Source organism: Pseudophryne corroboree, chromosome 1 (genome assembly GCF_028390025.1).
Source record: "Pseudophryne corroboree isolate aPseCor3 chromosome 1, aPseCor3.hap2, whole genome shotgun sequence".
Taxonomy (NCBI): Eukaryota; Metazoa; Chordata; class Amphibia; order Anura; family Myobatrachidae; genus Pseudophryne; species Pseudophryne corroboree.
In genome coordinates, this window is record NC_086444.1 from 712,691,603 (window position 1) to 712,717,640 (window position 26,038).

The window sequence follows — 26,038 nt, forward strand, 5'->3', positions numbered from 1 at the left end:
CGATCTAGCAAGGATTGACTTGCCTGCACAGTCTGTATTTTATTGCGATGCCAACCTGGCGGGACCGCGCTTCGGGATCGAATCGGGATCGCAAGGTGACTTTCACCTTGCGATCTGCACTAACTTTTCTCGTGATTTTGACTATATAGTCAAAATCGAAAAAGAAAATATCTCACCGTGTGTACTAGAGATGAGCGGGTTCGGTTCCTCGGAATCCGAACCCGCCCGAACTTCATTTTTTTTTACACGGGGCCGAGCGACTCGGATCTTCCCGCCTTGCTCGGTTAACCCGAGCGTGCCCGAACGTCATCATCCCGCTGTCGGATTCTCGCGAGGCTCGGATTCTATCGCGAGACTCGGATTCTATATAAGGAGCCGCGCGTCGCCGCCATTTTCACACGTGCATTGAGATTCATAGGGAGAGGACGTGGCTGGCGTCCTCTCCGTTTATAGAGAAGAGAGTGAGACTACTAGAGAGAGACACAGTAGTAATTTTGGGGAGCATTAGGAGGAGTACTACTACTTGCTGAAGTGATAGATAGTGTGACGTGTATATCTGACTTGTGGGGGAGACACTGACAGTGGGGAGCAGTTAGAGTCTGAGAGCAGGACTCAGGAGTACATATAACGTACAGTGCACACTTTTGCTGCCAGAGTGCCACACTGCCATTGTGACCACACTGACCACCAGTATAATATATATTGTGATTGTCTGCTTAGGAGTACTACTTGCAAGTTGCTGATAGTGTGACCAGTGACCTGACCACCAGTTTAATAATCACCACCAGTTTAATATATATATATATATATATATATATATATATATAAAATTGTATATAATATATATATAATATTGTATACCACCTACCCGTGTTTTTTTTTTTTCTTTCTTCTTTATACATACTACTATAGTAGCTTACTGTAGCAGTCTGCGGTGCTGCTGAGCTGACAGTGTCCAGCAGGTCCGTCATCAGTCATTACATAATAAATATATATACCTGTCCGGCTGCAGTACTAGTGATATTATATATATATATATATTGATTTCATCTCATTATCATCCAGTCTATATTAGCAGCAGACACAGTATGGTAGTCCACGGCTGTAGCTACCTCTGTGTCGGCAGTCGCTCGTCCATCCATAATTGTATACCACCTACCCGTGGTTTTTTTTTTCTTTCTTCTTTATACATACTACTATAGTAGCTTACTGTAGCAGTCTGCGGTGCTGCTGAGCTGACAGTGTCCAGCAGGTCCGTCATCAGTCATTACATAATAAATATATATACCTGTACGGCTGCAGTACTAGTGATATTATATATATATATATATATATTGATTTCATCTCATTATCATCCAGTCTATATTAGCAGCAGACACAGTACGGTAGTCCACGGCTGTAGCTACCTCTGTGTCGGCAGTCGCTCGTCCATCCATAATTGTATACCACCTACCCGTGTTTTTTTTTTTTTCCTTTCTTCTTTATACATACTACTATAGTAGCTTACTGTAGCAGTCTGCGGTGCTGCTGAGCTGACAGTGTCCAGCAGGTCCGTCATCAGTCATTACATAATAAATATATATACCTGTCCGGCTGCAGTACTAGTTATATTATATATATATATATTGATTTCATCTCATTATCATCCAGTCTATATTAGCAGCAGACACAGTACGGTAGTCCACGGCTGTAGCTACCTCTGTGTCGGCAGTCGCTCGTCCATCCATAATTGTATACCACCTACCCGTGTTTTTTTTTTTCTTTCTTCTTTATACATACTACTATAGTAGCTTACTGTAGCAGTCTGCGGTGCTGCTGAGCTGACAGTGTCCAGCAGGTCCGTCATCAGTCATTACATAATAAATATATATACCTGTCCGGCTGCAGTACTAGTGATATTATATATATATATATATATATATTGATTTCATCTCATTATCATCCAGTCTATATTAGCAGCAGACACAGTACGGTAGTCCACGGCTGTAGCTACCTCTGTGTCGGCAGTCGCTCGTCCATCCATAAGTATACTAGTATCCATCCATCTCCATTGTTTACCTGAGGTGCCTTTTAGTTGTGCCTATTAAAATATGGAGAACAAAAATGTTGAGGTTCCAAAATTAGGGAAAGATCAAGATCCACTTCCACCTCGTGCTGAAGCTCCTGCCACTAGTCATGGCCGAGACGATGAAATGCCAGCAACGTCGTCTGCCAAGGCCGATGCCCAATGTCATAGTACAGAGCATGTAAAATCCAAAACACCAAATATCAGTAAAAAAAGGACTCCAAAATCTAAAATAAAATTGTCGGAGGAGAAGCGTAAACTTGCCAATATGCCATTTACCACACGGAGTGGCAAGGAATGGCTGAGGCCCTGGCCTATGTTCATGGCTAGTGGTTCAGCTTCACATGAGGATGGAAGCACTCAGCCTCTCGCTAGAAAAATGAAAAGACTCAAGCTGGCAAAAGCAGTAGCACCGCAAAGAACTGTGCGTTCTTCGAAATCCCAAATCCACAAGGAGAGTCCAATTGTGTCGGTTGCGATGCCTGACCTTCCCAACACTGGACGTGAAGAGCATGCGCCTTCCACCATTTGCACGCCCCCTGCAAGTGCTGGAAGGAGCACCCGCAGTCCAGTTCCTGATAGTCAGATTGAAGATGTCAGTGTTGAAGTACACCAGGATGAGGAGGATATGGGTGTTGCTGGCGCTGGGGAGGAAATTGACCAGGAGGATTCTGATGGTGAGGTGGTTTGTTTAAGTCAGGCACCCGGGGAGACACCTGTTGTCCGTAGGAGGAATATGGCCGTTGACATGCCTGGTGAAAATACCAAAAAAATCAGCTCTTCGGTGTGGAAGTATTTCAACAGAAATGCGGACAACAGGTGTCAAGCCGTGTGTTGCCTTTGTCAAGCTGTAATAAGTAGGGGTAAGGACGTTAACCACCTCGGAACATCCTCCCTTATACGTCACCTGCAGCGCATTCATAATAAGTCAGTGACAAGTTCAAAAACTTTGGGTGACAGCGGAAGCAGTCCACTGACCAGTAAATCCCTTCCTCTTGTAACCAAGCTCACGCAAACCACCCCACCAACTCCCTCAGTGTCAATTTCCTCCTTACCCAGGAATGCCAATAGTCCTGCAGGCCATGTCACTGGCAATTCTGACGATTCCTCTCCTGCCTGGGATACCTCCGATGCATCCTTGCGTGTAACGCCTACTGCTGCTGGCGCTGCTGTTGTTGCTGCTGGGAGTCGATGGTCATCCCAGAGGGGAAGTCGTAAGCCCACTTGTACTACTTCCAGTAAGCAATTGACTGTCCAACAGTCCTTTGCGAGGAAGATGAAATATCACAGCAGTCATCCTGTTGCAAAGCGGATAACTGAGGCCTTTACAACTATGTTGGTGTTAGACGTGCGTCCGGTATCCGCCGTTAGTTCACAGGGAACTAGACAATTTCTTGAGGTAGTGTGCCCCCGTTACCAAATACCATCTAGGTTCCACTTCTCTAGGCAGGCGATACCGAGAATGTACACGGACGTCAGAAAAAGACTCACCAGTGTCCTAAAAAATGCAGTTGTACCCAATGTCCACTTAACCACGGACATGTGGACAAGTGGAGCAGGGCAGGGTCAGGACTATATGACTGTGACAGCCCACTGGGTAGATGTATGGACTCCCGCCGCAAGAACAGCAGCGGCGGCACCAGTAGCAGCATCTCGCAAACGCCAACTCTTTCCTAGGCAGGCTACGCTTTGTATCACCGGTTTCCAGAATACGCACACAGCTGAAAACCTCTTTCGGCAACTGAGGAAGATCATCGCGGAATGGCTTACCCCAATTGGACTCTCCTGTGGATTTGTGGCATCGGACAATGCCAGCAATAATGTGTGTGCATTAAATATGGGCAAATTCCAGCACGTCCCATGTTTTGCACATACCTTGAATTTGGTGGTGCAGAATTTTTTAAAAAACGACAGGGGCATGCAAGAGATGCTGTCGGTGGCCAGAAGAATTGCGGGACACTTTCGGCGTACAGGGACCACGTACAGAAGACTGGAGCAACACCAAAAACGCCTGAACCTGCCCTGCCATCATCTGAAGCAAGAAGTGGTAACGAGGTGGAATTCAACCCTATATATGCTTCAGAGGTTGGAGGAGCAGCAAAAGGCCATTCAAGCCTATACAATTCAGCACGATATAGGAGGTGGAATGCACCTGTCTTAAGCGCAGTGGAGAATGATTTCAACGTTGTGCAAGGTTCTGCTGCCCTTTGAACTTGCCACACGTGAAGTCAGTTCAGACACTGCCAGCCTGAGTCAGGTCATTCCCCTCATCAGGCTTTTGCAGAAGAAGCTGGAGACATTGAAGGAGGAGCTAACACGGAGCGATTCCGCTAGGCATGTGGGACTTGTGGATGGAGCCCTTAATTCGCTTAACAAGGATTCACGGGTGGTCAATCTGTTGAAATCAGAGCACTACATTTTGGCCACCGTGCTCGATCCTAGATTTAAAACCTACCTTGGATCTCTCTTTCCGGCAGACACAAGTCTGCTGGGGTTCAAAGACCTGCTGGTGAGAAAATTGTCAAGTCAAGCGGAACGCGACCTGTCAACATCTCCTCCTTCACATTCTCCCGCAACTGGGGGTGCGAGAAAAAGGCTCAGAATTCCGAGCCCACCCGCTGGCGGTGATGCAGGGCAGTCTGGAGCGACTGCTGATGCTGACATCTGGTCCGGACTGAAGGACCTGACAACGATTACGGACATGTCGTCTACTGTCACTGCATATGATTCTCTCCCCATTGAAAGAATGGTGGAGGATTATATGAGTGACCGCATCCAAGTAGGCACGTCACACAGTCCGTACTTATACTGGCAGGAAAAAGAGGCAATTTGGAGGCCCTTGCACAAACTGGCTTTATTCTACCTAAGTTGCCCTCTGTCACAACTGAGGGCCTGAGCTGACGGGAGGCAGCCTCAGTTGTAGGGGCTGAGATGTACCGGAACCTGGGAGGTTGTATCAGACCCCTGGACATGTAAGTAACATGAATAATAACTGCCCGAAGGCGTGACCACGACAACTTGGATAAAAGTCAATGATGTTTATTATGACAACTCCGCAACACAGCAGCAGTAAAAGAAAACGTAAAAGTCAGCAAAGAATAAATACAGTTCCTGGGTACTACAGGATGGCAGGAGCCACAGGGCACTGGTAGTGTGAGATAGTTCTTATGATCTTCTAGATGGAAAGTCCTTACCAGGCCCGACTGTAGCAATGGAGATAACCCAGGATTGTGCCAGCTGGTGTTCCAGGAAAAGCTGGGTTGCTGAAGATAAAACAGCTGCTGTGGATACTGGCTGGAACCAGACTGTTGTTAGCACGGAGTGGATACTGGCTGGAACCAGTTAAATAATAAATGAACTTGGGAGCGATGAAATATGAACTGAAATGTAGAACTTGAGAGCGGAGAAATAATAATACCGGTGGAGAGTGGTAAAGTGTAGAAAGGACACCGGCCCTTTAAGGGAAGCTGTACTCTGCTGGAAGCTGAGCTGGAAGCAGGTAATGTTGTAGCTGGAAACAGATGAATCCACAATGGATTGGAGAGTCAGGCTACACCGCAGGTGGAATGCTGGTGCGGGTCTCTATGGTGGAAGTCTTGAGACAGGAGCTGGAACCTGGAAGACAATCACAGGAGAGAGACAAACAGGAACTAGGTTTGACAACCAAAGCACTGACGCCTTCCTTGCTCAGGCACAGTATATTTATACCTGCAGCAAGGAAGGGATTGGCTAGGCAATTATGCAGATTATCAATACTGAGAACAGATTGGTGGAAATGATCAGCTGACAGAATCCAAGATGGCTGCGCCCATGCAGACACTTGGAGGGAAGTTTGGTTTGTAATCCATGTGGTAATGAAAACAGTAATGGCGGCGCCGGCCACCGGAGACAGGAGGCGCCAGGCTGACAGATGCACATCCAACCACGCGGACACAGCGGAGGCCGCGGCTGACGTAATCGCCACTCAGACACTCTGCATGCAGAAGTTCAGGGACGGCGGCGGAGGCCGCGGGAGACGCCATGCCAGGTGTAATATGGCGTTTACTGTGACAGCGTCCCAGAGTGACAGGAGAGGATACAGGAATGTACACATCAGGATAACAGATGGGATCCGGTCCTGGAGCGCTGAGCCAGCCTTAGGAGGCATCTGATGGGTAAGAAATGGCGTCCAGATACCCGGATCGTGACACCCTCCCACAAGTGTGTACTCCGAAAGAGTGTTTAGTGCCGCCGCTCACCTTGTCAGCAATCGGCGTACGAGGTTACTTCCAGAAAATGTGGAGAAGATGATGTTCATTAAAATGAATTATAATCAATTCCTCCGTGGAGACATTGACCAGCAGCAATTGCCTCCACAAAGTACACAGGGAGCTGAGATGGTGGATTCCAGTGGGGACGAATTGATAATCTGTGAGGAGGGGGATGTACACGGTGATATATCGGAGGATGATGATGAGGTGGACATCTTGCCTCTGTAGAGCCAGTTTGTGCAAGGAGAGATTAATTGCTTCTTTTTTGGTGGGGGTCCAAACCAACCCGTCATTTCAGTCACAGTCGTGTGGCAGACCCTGTCACTGAAATGATGGGTTGGTTAAAGTGTGCATGTCCTGTTTATACAACATAAGGGTGGGTGGGAGGGCCCAAGGACAACTCCATCTTGCACCTCTTTTTTCTTTAATTTTTCTTTGCGTCATGTGCTGTTTGGGGAGTGTTTTTTGGAAGGGCCATCCTGCGTGACACTGCAGTGCCACTCCTAGATGGGCCCGGTGTTTGTGTCGGCCACTAGGGTCGCTTATCTTACTCACACAGCTACCTCATTGCGCCTCTTTTTTTCTTTGCGTCATGTGCTGTTTGGGGAGTGTTTTTTGGAAGGGCCATCCTGCGTGACACTGCAGTGCCACTCCTAGATGGGCCAGGTGTTTGTGTCGGCCACTAGGGTCGCTTATCTTACTCACACAGCTACCTCATTGCGCCTCTTTTTTTCTTTGCGTCATGTGCTGTTTGGGGAGTGTTTTTTGGAAGGGCCATCCTGCGTGACACTGCAGTGCCACTCCTAGATGGGCCAGGTGTTTGTGTCGGCCACTAGGGTCGCTTATCTTACTCACACAGCTACCTCATTGCGCCTCTTTTTTTCTTTGCGTCATGTGCTGTTTGGGGAGTGTTTTTTGGAAGGGCCATCCTGCGTGACACTGCAGTGCCACTCCTAGATGGGCCAGGTGTTTGTGTCGGCCACTAGGGTCGCTTATCTTACTCACACAGCTACCTCATTGCGCCTCTTTTTTTCTTTGCGTCATGTGCTGTTTGGGGAGTGTTTTTTGGAAGGGACATCCTGCGTGACACTGCAGTGACACTCCTAGATGGGCCCGGTGTTTGTGTCGGCCACTAGGGTCACTTATCTTACTCACACAGCTACCTCATTGCGCCTCTTTTTTTCTTTGCGTCATGTGCTGTTTGGGGAGTGTTTTTTGGAAGGGCCATCCTGCGTGACACTGCAGTGCCACTCCTAGATGGGCCAGGTGTTTGTGTCGGCCACTAGGGTCGCTTATCTTACTCACACAGCTACCTCATTGCGCCTCTTTTTTTCTTTGCGTCATGTGCTGTTTGGGGAGTGTTTTTTGGAAGGGCCATCCTGCGTGACACTGCAGTGACACTCCTAGATGGGCCAGGTGTTTGTGTCGGCCACTAGGGTCGCTTATCTTACTCACACAGCTACCTCATTGCGCCTCTTTTTTTCTTTGCGTCATGTGCTGTTTGGGGAGTGTTTTTTGGAAGGGCCATCCTGCGTGACACTGCAGTGCCACTCCTAGATGGGCCAGGTGTTTGTGTCGGCCACTAGGGTCGCTTAGCTTAGTCATCCAGCGACCTCGGTGCAAATTTTAGGACTAAAAATAATATTGTGAGGTGTGAGGTATTCAGAATAGACTGAAAATGAGTGGAAATTATGGTTTTTGAGGTTAATAATACTTTGGGATCAAAATGACCCCCAAATTCTATGATTTAAGCTGTTTTTTAGTGTTTTTTGAAAAAAACACCCAAATCCAAAACACACCCGAATCCGACAAAAAAAATTCGGTGAGGTTTTGCCAAAACGCGGTCGAACCCAAAACACGGCCGCGGAACCGAACCCAAAACCAAAACACAAAACCCGAAAAATTTCAAGTGCACATCTCTAGTGTGTACACACCCTAAGAGTGTGCCAAATTTTACATTTTGCATCTTGTGATGCATCTATCTGAACATATGCATGTAAAATGCCTGCTTTCTATTGCTTCTATTTATTAAAGAAAGGATTTCCCATTGTCTGAGCTTAGGCCACATGTATAAATTGAAGTGAAATACCACTTCTAGCACATTCATCTTATGGCTCTGTAAGGAGCAAGGCATGTTTCATCTGATAAGAGTTTTTATTTTTTAACCAGTGGTGTAATTCATTTTTCAAAACTCTATTTGGACATGTTCAGTAAACAAATCACTCTTTAACTGTACCACCCATTCATAAAAGATAAATAGCACATGCCCAGTTCTTTTTCAGCAAACCACTTACATTGGTGGCCATGTAAATAAGCCTAACACCATCCTCAGATGGCGTTATGTTTTTTACACAGACTGGGATAAGAATACCTTATTGCACAAAATTGCACACACCGTAATCTTCCTATCAGTCTAGGAGGATCCATAAACTCTAAAAATGAAAGGGGACGCTTAATGTACGCAACACTTTCCCTCTCCTCATGGTAGCAATTACATTTTCTGGGCAACCGCCTGAGTGAACAGATAATGGCTAATTATTGGCTGTTGTCTCTCAGAGCTTGGTTTTATACTGATACGGATCCCTATGCTGTACAAGGGTTGCTGTATGGATATTTTATTTGTCTGTGGTAGCACCCTCATTTTGATAATTTCTATCTAGTGTGGCAGGGACAGCAGAAGTTCACCAGTTTAAATGTGTAACAGCAGTTGAACATGGATCCAGTCCAGGTTTCTGTAAGGTCATAGATGAAACTGCAGCTAGCTGATTAGTAGCACCTGTTAGCTACCATTAAAAATGCTGTCAGTATACAGGGATGCTCCTTATGCTGGACAAGCTGGCCAGGTGATAGTGTGTGGTTATGCTAGGAGCCGTTGGAGTCTGTACCATCTTTGATTGTCAGAACATGGAATGTTATGCTGTTAGTTACCTGTAACCTGCTGTGAACTGCACCATATGAGTGACCTAACTTCTGGAGAAAGAATAAATCTGCTGTTTGAATTTTACCCAGGGTATGTGATCCTTGTCACACTATATTCAAAGTGAGGTTCTACAAAATCCATACATTTATTGGATATCTGGTTTTATTCCATTGCAGTGGAATTTGTTGCTTTGGGGTGAATTCAATTGAGGGCGTGAAATTTTCCCACAGCCATGTGGTTTTGCTATTCAGTTGCAGGGATGGAAATGGGATGCCATGATATCTCTAGAAATAACCACGTTTTTTCTCACACCTCCAGAGCAGGTCTGGTTTTTTCTTAAAATCATAAATGTTGAACATTCAACTCTGCCTCTGAGATGTAAGGCTGCACTCCAGAGCTGATCTGCTGCCACCGGCTCTAAATAGCATTTCATGGCTGCTTTACAGCCTCCAAAACGGCCCTGGGACCCCCCGGAACAACCCCCAAAGATTCTACCTTGCATGGAGAGATATTTTTCTCCCTTGATGCCCGGAAAAGAACAAACAGTCACAGCGAGGTGGCCAGAAATCCAAGATGGCACCAGACACTGCAGGCACTGCTGATGAGGCTGACTCTGCTCCTTCCTCTCCTCACCAGACACCTCAGGTGAGCAGAAACACCACTACTCATTTCCCAAATAGAGTTATTCCTTCTCCAGAGACACCAGTTACATATGGGGATATGATAGTAGCAGTCAGAGAGGATATAGGTCCCGTGCTGCAACAACAAACAGCCAGCAGTACAGAGCAGTTGAACGAGCTAACACAGAAAGTGAAAGTAAATGAACAGAGTGGGAGAGTAGTTCTCAAAATGGCAGCGCTCAAGGTGATCCGAGTTAAACAGGACCGCATTCAATCTCAAATATTAAACAAATTAGATGACCTAGAGAACAGATCGAGAAGACAGAATTTGAGGGTGGTGGGGTTCCCAAAAACTCTTAAAGGACCGGCATTGCTGGACTTTCTCAAAATTTCACTGTCCAGCTTGTTGCAAATTACAGACTCCTGCTCAGACCTCGTAATAGAACGAGCACACAGAGTGGGACCACTACACACCCACCCTGGAGCAAGACCACGTGTCATTCTTTTTAGATGCCTGAATTTCCTGCATAAGGAAGCGTCCTGGAGAGCATTGAGAAAATGTCATGACCTTGTTTAGGAAGGGTACAAGAGATTTCTGTTCTAAGATTACTCTGTTGAACTGACTAAAGCACGCAAAGATTTCTCACCGCTGTGCTCGCAGCTAGTTCAAAGGGGAAGAAAGGTTGCTCTATTATACCCTGCCTGCCTTCGGATATTTGATGGGAACAGTTATGTTGACTTTACTAATGTTGACGGTGCTTATGCCTACCTAGAGGAGGAAGATGCTCGCACATCTCGTAATACAGAGCCAATCTGAATTTTGATTGCTCACATACAGTAATATATTTTTCCCTTTTTCATATTTTATGCAGCTATGCATACCTACAATATTCACAGCTCTTTGTTGCTATTGCTGTCAATGGTATTACACTCATCCCTCCAAGATATATGCTTCTCTATATTATGATTAGTTAGTAATGTGTTTATTTGTGCTCACTGGATACATATTTATGTTTGGTTTATTCATACAAGTTATACTTTTGTTTTTATTGCTGCTCAAGGATCTTCTTTAAAGTTATTCTAGACATACCTTTATCACTGAATAACAATGTTTAGATTTTTGGAAGTTAGTGGCTAGGAGTAAGTCTCCTATCATACTGGACATTTACCTGTGTTTGATTCTGAGATTGAAGCTCCACCTGGAAGTTCATAGTATTTCTACTGCCACCCTGTGGCTTTTTTGTTTCTCAACATTTCTTATGGTTTCTTTCTTTTTACTTTCCTGTTATATCTTCCATGTTTTTTCCATCATGTATTTTTTTGTGCGATATAGAATGGCTTGTTGGAAGATAGGATCCTGGAATATAGGAGGTATTAACTCCCCCTGGAAACACAATAAAATTATCATTTATGCTAACACAATGAAATTGGAAATGCTTCTCCTTCAAGAAACGCATTTGATACCGTCAGAACTATTAAAACTAAACACTTTAAGATGGAAGGTGTTAGCATCTGCCCCGTTTAATTCAAAAGCAAGAGGGGTGGTTATTTTGGTTAAACAGCACTTGGATATAGAGTTAATCTCCTTTAACGCTGACCCGGATGGTCGAATACTTACATGTGAAGTTTTAATAGCCAAATTCAAGTTGACTCTTTGTAATATATACGCGCCTACCATATATTCCATGTCCTTCTTCCAGACATTAATAGCCAAACTTTTACCGAAAGTGGACACTCCACTGATTATTTGTGGGGACTTTAATTTGATCTCGTCTACCCAGTTAGATAAACAAAGGCCTTCAGTAGGCAGACGTAAACTCTTGAAAATAGGGGTGCCTTATTTCTCCAAACGACTACAACTACTAGATATTTGGAGGTTACACAACCCTTCACAAAAGGAATTCTCCTGTCTATCTGCGGTGACTGGTCTGATGTCCCGAATTGACTATGTCTTATGTTTCCATACTTTGTTCAATAAAATTCCTCCTAAACAAATGGAACTTATCAGCCTCTCAGACCATGCACTGATTTGGTTTGAAGTACGTACAAATATTGAACAAAGCCCTTTTAGATCGTGGAAATTTCCCACAGTTCTTTCTAATTCACTAAAATTTAGAGAAAAATTAGAAGATGCCTGGGAGTCGTATAGTTTAAACAACCTTCCCTTTGCATCAGATAATCCTGTATTATTTTGGTAGGCGTCTAAGGCCGTAATCCAAGGTAGCATTATTTCTTATGTGTCATCAGCTAGGAAATCTTTGAGGGATGATCATGTCAAGGCCCAACAAGCTTTGACAGATGCCTTTCAAACATATAAATCCCACCCTAATGCAGCTACTAAGAAAATATATTTTGAAGCTAAATCACATTATGATAATAATAATAATAATAATAATAATAATAATAATAATAATAATAATTTTATTTATATAGCGCTCTTTCTCCAACAGGACTCAAGGCGCTTTACAGACATCAAAAACAATACACATGATACAGAGGATTTAAGTAATACAGCAATAGATAAGCCACACAGACATAAAAGAAAACCTTAAGCACACAGAAAGCATAATGCAGGATTGGTGTAGGCATTTTGGGTAATAACATGATGGCATGTTTATTAAGATGGAAGAATATTTTTCCTTTAAAAGAGACCATAGCTTCTACAAATAAGGCAACAGAAGTGTTAAACTTCTATCTACCATTTTAAAAGGACTAAAACCTCAGATGGTGGTTAGACCATTAGCTAAGCCTGATGGTACCTTCACAACTACCAATGCACAGATAGCTGATATTATGACTAAATTCTATGCCTCGTTGTACTCACAACCAACTGCCTCTCCTGCAGCGGAAGTTGCAAAGTTCTGGGAAAACTTACCTATCCCTCGAATACCGGAACAATTAGTAGAATCCCTTATAGGCCCTATCACTGAAGAAGAAGTATCTTGTGGTATTAAACGTTTAAAAAATGGCAAAGCACCAGGCCCTGATGGGTATACTGCAGAATATTATAAGATACTAGCACCCAGAATTGTCCCTCAATTAATGCTATTTTATAACTCACTTTTGACATGAGAAAAGGTCCCGGATCATTTTAATTCAGCCACTATAAACATCATCCCCAAACAAGGTAGAGATCTGTCAGATCCAGGATCCTATCGTCCAATATCACTTTTGAATGTCGATTATAAGATGCTTACTAAAATTTTTGCAGAAAGGGTAAAATATATCCTCCCGCATATCATTCATAAAGATCAGATGGGGTTTATAATTGGCCGGAACTCAACAGTAAACATCAGAAGAGTGTTGTCAGCTATTTCAGATGCACAGAACTCTAACAAAAAGACACCACAAGCTATCCTCACCCTAGATGCTGAAAAGGCATTTGATAAAATACATTGGGACCATCTCTATCTATCGCTTCGGAAATTTGGTTTTCCTGACAAATTCGTTACTATTCTGAACCTGTTATATTCTTATTCGAATTCTAAGATTCTATGTAATGGCTAAATTTCTGACTTTTTTCAAATTTATAAGGGTACAAGACAAGGATGGCTACTCTCACTGTAGCCCTAGAACAACTTGCAATAGCCCTCAGACAATCGTCCCTATATCAAGGAATCATGGTAGGAGGAGTAGACTTGCGCCTATCTCTATTCGCTGATGACATGTTACTGTTTATGTCACATCCCAATTATTCTTTACCCATTATCTTAGATATTATAACACAGTTCGGCTCTTTTTCTGGATATAAAATAAACATAAATAAATCAGAAATGTTGCAGTTGGGTACCGACACATAATATGACATGTCATCAGCATCACTCAAGGAAATTAAAGTGGTGAAATTCAAATAAAAATATTTAGGAATTAATTTCCGAGCCATTTATCTCACCTATACTCATATAATTTGACTCTACTGATAAACTCAATTATCAATTTATTAGAGAGTTGGAATGGGTTACCTTTGTCCCTAATGGGAAGGATAGCAGAATTCAAATCTGTCATTTTTTCTGAAGCTATTTTATACGATGCAGATGCTCCCAATTTCTATCTCTACCCAGGATATTAAAAAATTATACAGAGGGACTTCCGGTGTGTGGGCCATCCAGCATGGCTGCATTTTAAATCAGCTCCGCACCAAGAGCAGAAAATCCCTAGCCATCCACCGAGCTTCATGTTTCCCCGGTGTCTGACCATAAATCCTGAAGGCCTCCATGACTGCCACGTTGTTTGGCACGAACGCACTGAAACCCATATACTCTAGCTGCGGAGTACTGCCTGCCCATAGGTAACTGTAGCACTCTGGCTGTGTAGTGAGATAGAGGGCTGATTCTAACTGTGACCATTGCCAGAGGACGCAGAGTGTGGCTTGCGGCTTCGACTCACCTTTCCGGTGTATGGGGGCTGGTGGGATGACATGGAGCTGAGGCAGTGTGGTATCTGCCCAGCCTTTGAGATTGGCCTCTGGGGCGCTGCAGGGGAGATGGTTTGGGCCCGCGCTGTGCCTTTCCTGGCCAAAGCTCTCTGCTCATTCGTGGCTTGCTGGCTGCGGACCCCCAGTGGCTGGTTTGAGCAGGAGGGGATTGCCTCTCTGCGCTCCAGCCGGCTCCCGAGGACAGAGGACTGGTGCTCGCTGTGCCTGTTGCCGGAAGACTTTCCCTCTACTTCTATCTCTGCTGCACGATCTGCATTATCCTGGCAGGATACATTTGGTCTGCGAGTAGTAGGCTATTATTCATAACCCCAGCACAAAGTGAACCTGGGTGCCAACTGGGCAGGAGGAATAAGGAAAGATCTGATGTATTCCAGGTTACACTGAACTGTTCCTTAGACTACTCAGCCTTGCTGTATGACCAGGGTGAAGCTCATTGACGGCCTCCATATCATCGCTATTTCTCACATACTTAGATTGGGGTGAGGTGGTTCACGGTGGTTGACTTGTGGTAAGGATTACTACCACAACATACTGTGTATTTTGTAACTACATCATTTATTTTCTATCCCTGATTGATCCTATGTAATATTTCACAGGGATTGTCATGTTTTATGCTGTTATCAGGATTCACTGCAGAAGTTAGTTCCACCACGAGTCATCAGCTACTGGTTCATTTATTGGGTAGGACAACTAGTGGTGGTTTTGCTTCATTGCAGCTTTTTTCTGTTTACTGATAATTTTATACAACTGCATTGGTATAAATTTTACTATATTATAAGACCACTCAAAACTGCCACTTGGTGGTAGTATTGCAGGGCAGCATTATTTTTTGTACAAATGCTGATTGGTGCTAATCTTCCTATTGGATTTTAAGGAAGACTGACTAGCAGTGCTGTCTCGTTACTGCCGCTTTTTTCTACTTACTGATAACTCTTTCGGTTCTTCCTGCTAGGATTATCATTATCATTCTTCCTTATAGCTTCTGAGGAAGGACGTAAGTCCGAAAGCGCTTAAGCAGACAGACGAGCCAGACGAGGATTGGAGCTGCGACCTGGGACCGGTGGAGACGCTGGAACTTGGGGACTTTGCGGTGATTATACCCGGGAGACCTGATCAGGCTTGCAGTCCTATGTGGATATTTTATGCTGATTTTAATTAGATGTTTTGTGAGTGCATTCCTTATTAAAAAATGTTGTCTTTGAAAAAAGACGGTGTTGCACTATTATCCTTATTTCTTATTTCAAGAGTCCTATGGAGGAGGATTCAGCCGTGGAGTGAAAACTACCCTTCATGTCTTGTGATTTTCTACATGCAATCTATTTCACATTTATATGTGAGTGGGACCATTAATAAAATACCCATTAATTATTTTACAGTGTTGCACTATGTGTTGTATATATTTTATGTTTTGTAGTTGATTCTCAAATCAAGACAGCTGTGAGACCTGAAATTTGGTATGCCTACTGTGTAAGCTTTCTCTGAAGGTGATTAAGTAGCGCCACGTGGAGTTCCAAGTTGTTTATATATAGGATATCAACGTTTCGTCAATAACTTGTTTCGTTTACATTTCTACCTGGTACTCTTTGGTAGACACATATTGGTGTTTTTCAATTATACTCAAACCCTAGCGTATAGTTACGTTAACTTACTTGGGATTAACTCTTTTTATTACTGCTTGCACCAGTTGGACCCAGCATAGTGTACTAGGACCATTCATTTTACAAATTGAGAGCACTTCTTCTTTGAACAAAGTTTATCATAACTCTGATATTAATTGTTTGAAATCATTACATTGTGTTTGTGTATCACATATATTATTTCTGGAAGACGGTTATATATTGCCTAGGTCTACAGCCCTTTGCTAACTCCTATCGGTAAATCTCTTTCACACCCAAAGTTAGTTTCTCTAACGTCCTAGTGGATGCTGGGGACTCCGTCAGGACCATGGGGATTAGCGGCTCCGCAGGAGACAGGGCACAAAAATAAAGCTTTAGGATCAGGTGGTGTGCACTGGCTCCTCCCCCTATGACCCTCCTCCAAGCCTCAGTTAGGTTTTTGTGCCCGTCCGAGCAGGGTGCAATCTAGGTGGCTCTCCTAAAGAGCTGCTTAGAAAAAGTTTTTAGGTTTTTTATTTTCAGTGAATCCTGCTGGCAACAGGCTCACTGCAACGAGGGACTTAGGGGAGAAGAAGTGAACTCACCTGCGTGCAGGATGGATTGGCTTCTTAGGCTACTGGACACCATTAGCTCCAGAGGGATCGAACACAGGCCCAGCCATGGAGTCCGGTCCCGGAGCCGCGCCGCCGACCCCCTTACAGATGCCGAAAAGCGAAGAGGTCCAGAAACCGGCGGCAGAAGACTTTTCAGTCTTCATGAGGTAGCGCACAGCACTGCAGCTGTGCGCCATTGTTGTCACACACTTCACACCAGCGGTCACGGAGGGTGCAGGGCGCTGCAGGGGGCGCCCTGGGCAGCAATGAGAATACCTTGTTCTGGCTAAAAAATACATCACATATAGCCCCTGGGGCTATATGGATGTATTTAACCCCTGCCAGGTCTCAGAAAAACGGGAGAAGAAGCCCGCCGAAAACGGGGTGGAGCCTATTCTCCTCAGCACACAGCGCCATTTTCCCTCACAGAAATGCTGGTGGGAAGGCTCCCAGGCTCTCCCCTGCACTGCACTACAGAAACAGGGTTAAAACAGAGAGGGGGGGCACTTATTTGGCGATATGATTATATATATTAAGATGCTATAAGGGAAAAACACTTATATAAAGGTTGTCCCTGTATAATTATAGCGTTTTGGTGTGTGCTGGCAAACTCTCCCTCTGTCTCCCCAAAGGGCTAGTGGGGTCCTGTCCTCTATCAGAGCATTCCCTGTGTGTGTGCTGTGTGTCGGTACGTGTGTGTCGACATGTATGAGGACGATGTTGGTGAGGAGGCGGAGCAATTGCCTGTAATGGTGATGTCACTCTCTAGGGAGTCGACACCGGAATGGATGGCTTATTTAGGGAATTACGTGATAATGTCAACACGCTGCAAGGTCGGTTGACGACATGAGACGGCCGGCAAACCAATTAGTACCTGTCCAGGCGTCTCAAACACCGTCAGGGGCTTTAAAACGCCCATTTACCTCAGTCGGTCGACACAGACACAGACACGGACACTGACTCCAGTGTCGACGGTGAAGAAACAAACGTATTTTCCATTTGGGCCACACGTTACATGTTAAGGGCAATGAAGGAGGTGTTACATATTTCTGATACTACAAGTACCACAAAAGAGGGTATTTTGTGGGGTGTGAAAAAACTACCTGTAGTTTTTCCTGAATCAGATAAATTAAATGAAGTGTGTGATGATGCGTGGGTTTTCCCCGATAGAAAATTATTGGCGTTATACCCTTTCCCGCCAGAAGTAAGGGCGCGTTGGGAAACACCCCTTAGGGTGGATAAGGCGCTCACACGCTTATCAAAACAAGTGGCGTTACCGTCTCCAGATACGGCCGCCCTCAAGGAGCCAGCTGATAGGAGGCTGGAAAATATCCTAAAAAGTATATACACACATACTGGTGTTATACTGCGACCAGCGATCGCCTCAGCCTGGATGTGCAGCGCTGGGGTGGCTTGGTCGGATTCCCTGACTGAAAATATTGATACCCTTGACAGGGACAGTATTTTATTGACTATAGAGCATTTAAAGGATGCATTTCTATATATGCGAGATGCACAGAGGGATATTTGCACTCTGGCATCAAGAGTAAGTGCGATGTCCATATCTGCCAGAAGATGTTTATGGACACGACAGTGGTCAGGTGATGCAGATTCCAAACGGCAAGTATTGCCGTATAAAGGGGAGGAGTTATTTGGGGTCGGTCCATCGGACCTGGTGGCCACGGCAACACCTGGAAAATCCACCTTTTTTACCCCAAGTCACATCTCAGCAGAAAAAGACACCGTCTTTTCAGCCTCAGTCCTTTCGTCCCCATAAGGGCAAGCAGGCAAAAGGCCAGTCATATCTGCCCAGGGATAGAGGAAAGGGAAGAAGACTGCAGCACGCAGCCCATTCCCAGGAACAGAAGCCCTCCACCGCTTTTGCCAAGTCCTCAGCATGACGCTGGGGCCGTACAAACAGCTGCGGTGGGGGGTCGTCTCAAGAGTTTCAGTGCGCAGTGGGCTCACTCGCAAGTGGACCCCTGGATCCTACAAGTAGTATCCCAGGGGTACAGATTGGAAGTTCGAGACGTCTCCCCCTCGCAGGTTCCTGAAGTCTGTTTTACCAACGTCTCCCTCCGACAGGGAGGCAGTATTGGAAACAATTCACAAGCTGTATTCCCAGCAGGTGATAATCAAAGTACCCCTCCTACAACAAGGAAAGGGGTACTATTCCACACTATATTGTGGTACTGAAGCCAGACGGCTCGGTGAGACCTATTCTAAATCTGAAATATTTGAACGCTTACATACAAAGGTTCAAATCAAGATGGAGTCACTCAGAGCAGTGATAGCGAACCAGGAAGGGGACTATATGGTGTCCCTGGACATCAAGGATGCTTACCTCCATGTCCCAATTTGCCCTTCTCACCAAGGGTACCTCAGGTTCGTGGTACAAAACTGTCACTATCAGTTTCAGACGCTGCCGTTTGGATTGTCCACGGCACCCCGGGTCTTTACCTAGGTAATGGCCGAAATGATGATTCTTCTTCAAAGAAAAGGCGTCTTAATTATCCCTTACTTGGACGATCTCCGGATAAGGGCAAGGTCCAGAGAACAGTTGGAGGTCGGAGTAGCACTATCTCAAGTAGTTCTACGACAGCACGGGTGGATTCTAAATATTCCAAAATCGCAGCTGTCTCCGACGACACGTATGCTGTTCCTAGGGATGATTCTGGACACAGTCCAGAAAAAGGTTTTTCTCCCGGAGGAGAAAGCCAGGGAGTTATCCGAGCTAGTCAGGAACCTCCTAAAACCAGGAAAAGTGTCACTGCATCATTGCACAAGGGTCCTGGGAAAAATGGTGGCTTCTTACGAAGCGATTCCATTCGGCAGATTTCACGCAAGAACTTTTCAGTGGGATCTGCTGGAAAAATGGTCCGGATCACATCTTCAGATGCATCAGCGGATAACCCTGTCTCCAAGGACAAGGGTGTCTCTTCTGTGGTGGCTGCAGAGTGCTCATCTACTAAAGGGCCACAGATTCGGCATTCAGGACTGGGTCCTGGTGACCACGGATGCCAGCCTGAACGGCTGGGGAGCAGTCACACAAGGGAAAAATTTCCAGGGAGTGTGATCAAGTCTGGAGACTTCTCTCCACATAAATATACTGGAGCTAAGAGCAATTTACAATGCTCTAAGCTTAGCAAGACCTCTGCTTCAAGGTCAGCCGGTATTGATCCAGTGGGACAACATCACGGCAGTCGCCCACGTAAACAGACTGGGCGGCACAAGAAGCAGGAGGGCAATGGCAGAAACTGCAAGGATTCTTCGCTGGGCGGAAAATCATGTGTTAGCACTGTCAGCAGTGTTCATTCCGGGAGTGGACAACTGGGAAGCAGACTTCCTCAGCACGACCTCCACCCGGGAGAGTGGGGACTTCATCGGGAAGTCTTCCACATGATTGTGAACCGTTGGGAAAGACCAAAGGTGGACATGATGGCGTCCCGCCTGAACAAAAAACTGGACAGGTATTGCGCCAGGTCAAGAGACCCTCAGGCAATAGCTGTGGACGTTCTGGTAACACCGTGGGTGTACCAGTCGGTGTATGTGTTCCCTCCTCTGCTTCTCATACCTAAGGTACTGAGAATTATAAGACGTAGAGGAGTAAGAACTATACTCGTGGCTCCGGATTGGCCAAGAAGGACTTGGTACCCGGAACTTCAAGAGATGCTCACAGAGGACTCATGGCCTCTGCCGCTAAGAAGGGACTTGCTTCAGCAAGTACCATGTCTGTTCCAAGACTTACCGCGGCTGCGTTTGACGGCATGGCGGTTGAACGCCGGATCCTAAGGGAAAAAGGCATTCCGGAAGAGGTCATTCCTACCCTGGTCAAAGCCAGGAAGGAGGTGACCGCACAACATTATCACCACATGTGGCAAAAATATGTTGCGTGGTGTGAGGCCAGGAAGGCCCCACGAAGAAATTTCAACTCGGTCGATTCCTGCATTTCCTGCAAACAGGAGTGTCTATGGGCCTCAAATTGGGGTCCATTAAGGTTCAAATTTCGGCCCTGTCGATTTTCTTCCAGAAAGAATTGGCTTCAGTTCCTGAAGTCCAGAAGTTTGTCAAGGGAGTACTGCATATACAACCCCCTTTTGTGCCTCCAGTGGCACTGTGGGATCTCAACGTAGTTCTGGGATTCCTCAAATCACATTGGTTTAAACCGCTCAAATCTGTGGATTTGAAATATTTCACATGGAAAGTGACCATGATGTTGGCCCTGGCCTCGGCCAGGCGAGTGTCAGAATTGGCGGCTTTGTCTCACAAAAGCCCATATCTGATTGTCCATTCGAACAGGGCAGAGCTGCGGACTCGTCCCCAGTTTCTCCATAAGGTGGTGTCAGCGTTTCACCTGAACCAGCTTATTGTGGTACCTGCGGATACTAGGGACTTGGAGGACTCCAAGTTGCTAGATGTTGTCAGGGCCCTGAAAATATAGGTTTCCAGGACGGCTGGAGTCAGGAAAACTGACTTGCTGTTATCCTGTATGCACCCAACAAACTGGGTGCTCTTGCTTCTAAGCAGACGATTGCTAGTTGGATGTGTAGTACAATTCAGCTTGCACATTCTGTGGCAGGCCTGCCACAGCCAAAATATGTAAATGCCCATTCCACAAGAAAGGTGGGCTCATCTTGGGCGGCTGCCCGAGGGGTCTCGGCTTTACAACTTTGCCGAGCTGCTACTTGGTCAGGGGCACACCCTGGCTGAGGAGGACCTGGAGTTCTCTCACTCAGTGCTGCAGAGTCATCCGCACTCTCCCGCCCGTTTGGGAGCTTTGGTATAATCCCCATGGTCCTGACGGAGTCCCCAGCATCCACTAGGACGTTAGAGAAAATAAGATTTTACTTACCGATAAATCTATTTCTCGTAGTCCGTAGTGGATGCTGGGCGCCCATCCCAAGTGCGGATTGTCTGCAATACTTGTACATAGTTATTGTTACAAAGAAATCGGGTTGTTATTGTTGTGAGCCGTCTGTTCAGAGGCTCCTACGTTGTCATACTGTTAACTGGGTTCAGATCACAAGTTGTACGGTGTGATTGGTGTGGCTGGTATGAGTCTTACCCGGGATTCAAAATCCTTCCTTATTGTGTACGCTCGTCCGGGCACAGTATCCTAACTGAGGCTTGGAGGAGGGTCATAGGGGGAGGAGCCAGTGCACACCACCTGATCCTAAAGCTTTATTTTTGTGCCCTGTCTCCTGCGGAGCCGCTAATCCCCATGGTTCTGACGGAGTCCCCAGCATCCACTACGGACTACGAGAAATAGATTTATCGGTAAGTAAAATCTTATTTTTCATTACTATATATTATAGAATTTACTAAATACTTTGTCTTATTTGCTGCAGGGGATGAATGGATATCCCCATTGTTATGTTGTTGTGATGATGTCCTCTTTTCACAAGTAATGACAACATGAGGTAGAGGTCTATAATTGATCGTGTAGCTCTGTTACATATCTACAGACTTCACTAGCATAATAGGCATATAACTTAGCGGATACTTAAATTGAACACAAATTTTGGGTACTTGGCTACACGGTAACCACACTCCTGCAGATTGTTGGGTAGTGGGTTATAGACAAATACGTCCACAAAACTTTGGCAAATCGAACAAATCAACTTTAAATGCTAGAATGAGTAAGAACAAACGAAATTTAGGGAAATTGAACCCACCTTCACCCCCCCCACCCCCACCCCCACCCAGTTAAGCAATTCTCCAGAGGGGATTCCTGAGTTAGATATGCCATTGAACCAGCCATCTCTCTCAAGAATGGATCAAGAACTCTCCAAATTTTTGATGCCCCAGATAGATAAGAAACGTGAAAACATACAATTTATAGATCAAAAGCTTGAACAAATCCAGACAGCGCTAGATATTACGCTAGCCAAGCTGGTGTGAAACTCATGCAGACTCACCTCAGTAGAACAGAGGGTGAGCGATACTGAAGATCAGGTGCAAACCCTTCAACACACCTCAGATTCATACTCAAATTCTATCCAAGCCATGCAAGCTAAGATAGATGACTTGGAAAATAGAGATAATAGATCTAATCTGAGATTTGTAGGTATCCCAGAGTCCATTTGGAATTCATAGCTCCCAGAGTTTCTTTCTACTGAGGTTTTTGTGGCAATGGGGGTCCCTGATGGGTCGTTTCTGCCCCACATAGAAAGGGCTCCTAGAATTGGTCCGATTAGGACAGATAGGAAATCTAGACCATTGCCGGTTATTGTGAAATTTATTGATTTCCACATGAAGGAACAGATTCTCAGTTCCTACCACAACACTCCTCAACTGAAGGTAAGACACAAAAATGTCCTTATTTTTCAGGATTTCTCTGCCTCTGTGGCGCAGAACTGAAGGGAGTTTTCTAATGTCTGCAAATTACTTCATGATAACAATTCAAGGTTTGCATTAATGTACCTTTGAAAATTGCGTATTCAGGACAAAGGTCGCACACTCTTCTTCTCAGACCCAAAAGAAGCAAAAACATATGTTACGAGGATGCTTGGCTCTAGAAGTCCTGATAATCATTAGAATGAGTAAATGTACACTATTTAACATGATAACTCCTTTATGAGTGAACCGGTTATACATTCATATTAGAGCTACTTGGTTGGTTAGCTTTCACACTTAACTTATGTTCTTAAGTTCAATATAAGTGTCACTCTCAGCGAGGACATTTGTTGGGTTTCTAAGGTTTAGAGGAAAAGTTAGAAAATGTTTGAAGCGATGTGGTGTACTACTCCTATGTATTTTTATTTTGTCTGCGTCTCATCTCCCTCCCCCAGGGTATGAGATACCCACACACTCTCTATCTTATCTATCCTAATCTCCCTGCTTGCTGGGACAGGGAGTGGATAATTGACAAGTTCATCTTTAATAGACTCATCGTCCCCCGTTTAGGTATTGGTTAGTCAGAATATAGACTCACATTCAAAACCTTCAGCTCCTCCGGGTTCTTGCTTTAAGGTGGTCTCCTGGAACATTGTGGGTCTCAATTCCCCTGTCAAGCGGAAAAGTGTAGTAACACATTTAAAGAGGTTTCACCCCCAAATTATGTTTTTACAAGAAACACATTGGGTAAATGGATCAAATTCTTCCCTTAGAGCTTCATGGATAGGCAACTGCATCTCTGCTGATTATCACAGAAAAGCGAGAGGAGTTGCCATATTATTCCACAAAGACCTGAATTATACTATTCTACACTCGATTGGCGATCAGAATGGTAGATATTTAATATTAGATGTAGAATTATGGGGAACTAAGTACACGTTGGTAAATGTATATGCTCCAATGTAGGGACTGCAGATTTTTTACAGGAATTAACTAATTTACTTTCGCAAAGGGAAAACTTCGCCCTTGTGATGGAAGGAGACTTTAATTCGGTTGCCAATCCCAAATTGGATAAAAGGCCTCCCAGAGAAATTTGAACTCTCCTATGTGGAAGCAAATACAGATGATGAGATCCACTCTCCAGCTCACAGATATTTGGTGGTTACTGAACCCCACAGATAAGTCATGTACTTTTTATTCAACTGTACACCATTCATGGTCAAGAATTGACTCTGTATTAATAGCAGACTCTTTAGTGACGCAAGTCAGAAACACAGACGTCCATAATGTGCTAATTTCAGATCACGCACCAGTATCTCTAACATTGGAGAGAATTGTACAGACAGGTGACACCAGGTTTTGGAGGTTGCCTAGTTATTTATATCAATCGGATGATTTTCGTAAGTTCCTTACAAACAATTGGTTAAATTATTTGGATGATAACTTAGACTATTGGGACAGACCAACTATCTTCTGGGGCGCAGCCAAATATGTTCTTAGGGACCAGATAACTGAGTGGGTAATTAAGCAAAAAAAGAAATCAGCGGCTGCTTACCGCTTGTTACACGATTCCATGAACAATGCTCTTCAGGAGCATTTCATCCTATCTACTGAAGACTCTTTGCAAAAATACACTCAAGCTAAACAGCTACTGAATGATTTTTTTATTGTCCCAGGCTAAAAAAGACATAGGCCCTCATTCCGAGTTGTTCGCTCGCAAGCTGCTTTTAGCAGCTTTGCACACGCTAAGCCGCTGCCTACTGGGAGTGAATCTTAGCATAGTAGATTTGCGAACTAAAGATTAGCAGATTTGCGAATAGACAGTTCTTAGCAGTTTCTGAGTAGCTCGAGACTTACTCTGCCACTGCGATCAGTTCAGTCAGTTTCGTTCCTGGTTTGACGTCACAAACACACCCAGCGTTCACCCAGACACTCCCCCGTTTCTTCAGACACTCCCGCGTTTTTCCCAGAAACGGCAGCGTTTTTTCAAACACACCCATAAAACGGCCAGTTTCCGCCCAGAAACACCCACTTCCTGTCAATCACACTACGATCACCAGAACGAAGAAAAAACCTTGTAATGGCGTGAGTAAAATACCTAACTTAATAGCAAATTTACTTGGCGCAGTCGCACTGCGGACATTGCGCATGTGCATTAGCGACTAATCGCTCCGTTGCGGAAAAAAAAATAACGAGCGATCAACTCTGAATGACCACCATAGTCTTTTCGCGTTACAAATATTACCAATAGGGAAATAAGACTCACGAATGCCCGTTCAATTGTAAACCACTTTGAATCATATTTTACGAATTTATACTCAAGCCTTACCTTTGACAGAGAGGCTCATGAATGTCTGTTGAGACAAGCAAATGTGCCTCAGCTGTCTCAGTCTCAGGCAGAAAATTTGATTGCACCTATTACAATTCTAGAGATTGATGAGGCAATATCAAATCTTCATCTACATAAATCCCCGGGTCCAGATGGTCTGTCGAACTAATTTTATCAAATTCTTAACCCGCATATTGGGGGTAATTCTGAGTTGATCGCAGCAGCAAGTTTGTTAGCTAATGGGCAAAACCATGTGCACTGCAGGGGGGGGGGGGGGGGGCAGATATAACATTTGTAGGGAGAGTTAGATTTGGATGGGTTATTTTGTTTCTGTGCAGGGTAAATACTGGCTGCTTTATTTTTACACTGCAAGATTTCAGTTTGAATACACCCCACCCAAATCTAACTCTCTCTGCACATGTTATATCTGCCCCCCCTGCAGTGCACATGGTTTTGCCCAACTGCTATCAAAGTTCCTGCTGCGATCAACTCAGAATTACCCCCATTGCTCCCACGTTACTCGAATTGTTTAACAACATTATGCAACATCACACCCCATTTCATCATTTTAACACAGCTCGTACTATTCTAATCCCTAAACCGAACCAGGATCCTCAGATAGTGAACTCGTATAGACCTATAACGTTACTAAACATGGACATTAAATTATTCGCTAAAATCCTTTCAGACAGATTGCAAGCAATTTTACCGTATGCCCTGACCTCCCATCAACTTGGTTTTGTTAAGAATAAACATTCAGTTAGGGGAGCAGTAGCGGCAAGCATTATATCTTCGCAATCACCTCAATCCCAAAACATTTTATTGAGTTTAGATACAACAAAGGCCTTTGACACAGTACTGTGGCTCCACTTAT

General features: G+C 44.8%; 1 long non-coding RNA gene across 1 annotated transcript in view; it reads left to right on the plus strand.

Annotated features, from left to right (window-relative positions):
• The window catches only part of LOC134908885 (uncharacterized), a 49,255-nt gene extending 33,615 nt beyond the window's left edge, over positions 1 to 15,640 (plus strand). The window contains exon 3 of the long non-coding RNA XR_010175816.1: positions 15,270 to 15,640. This is a non-coding gene — a long non-coding RNA (uncharacterized LOC134908885). The remainder of the gene's footprint in view (positions 1 to 15,269) is intronic.
• The last annotated feature ends 10,398 nt before the right edge of the window (positions 15,641 to 26,038 follow it).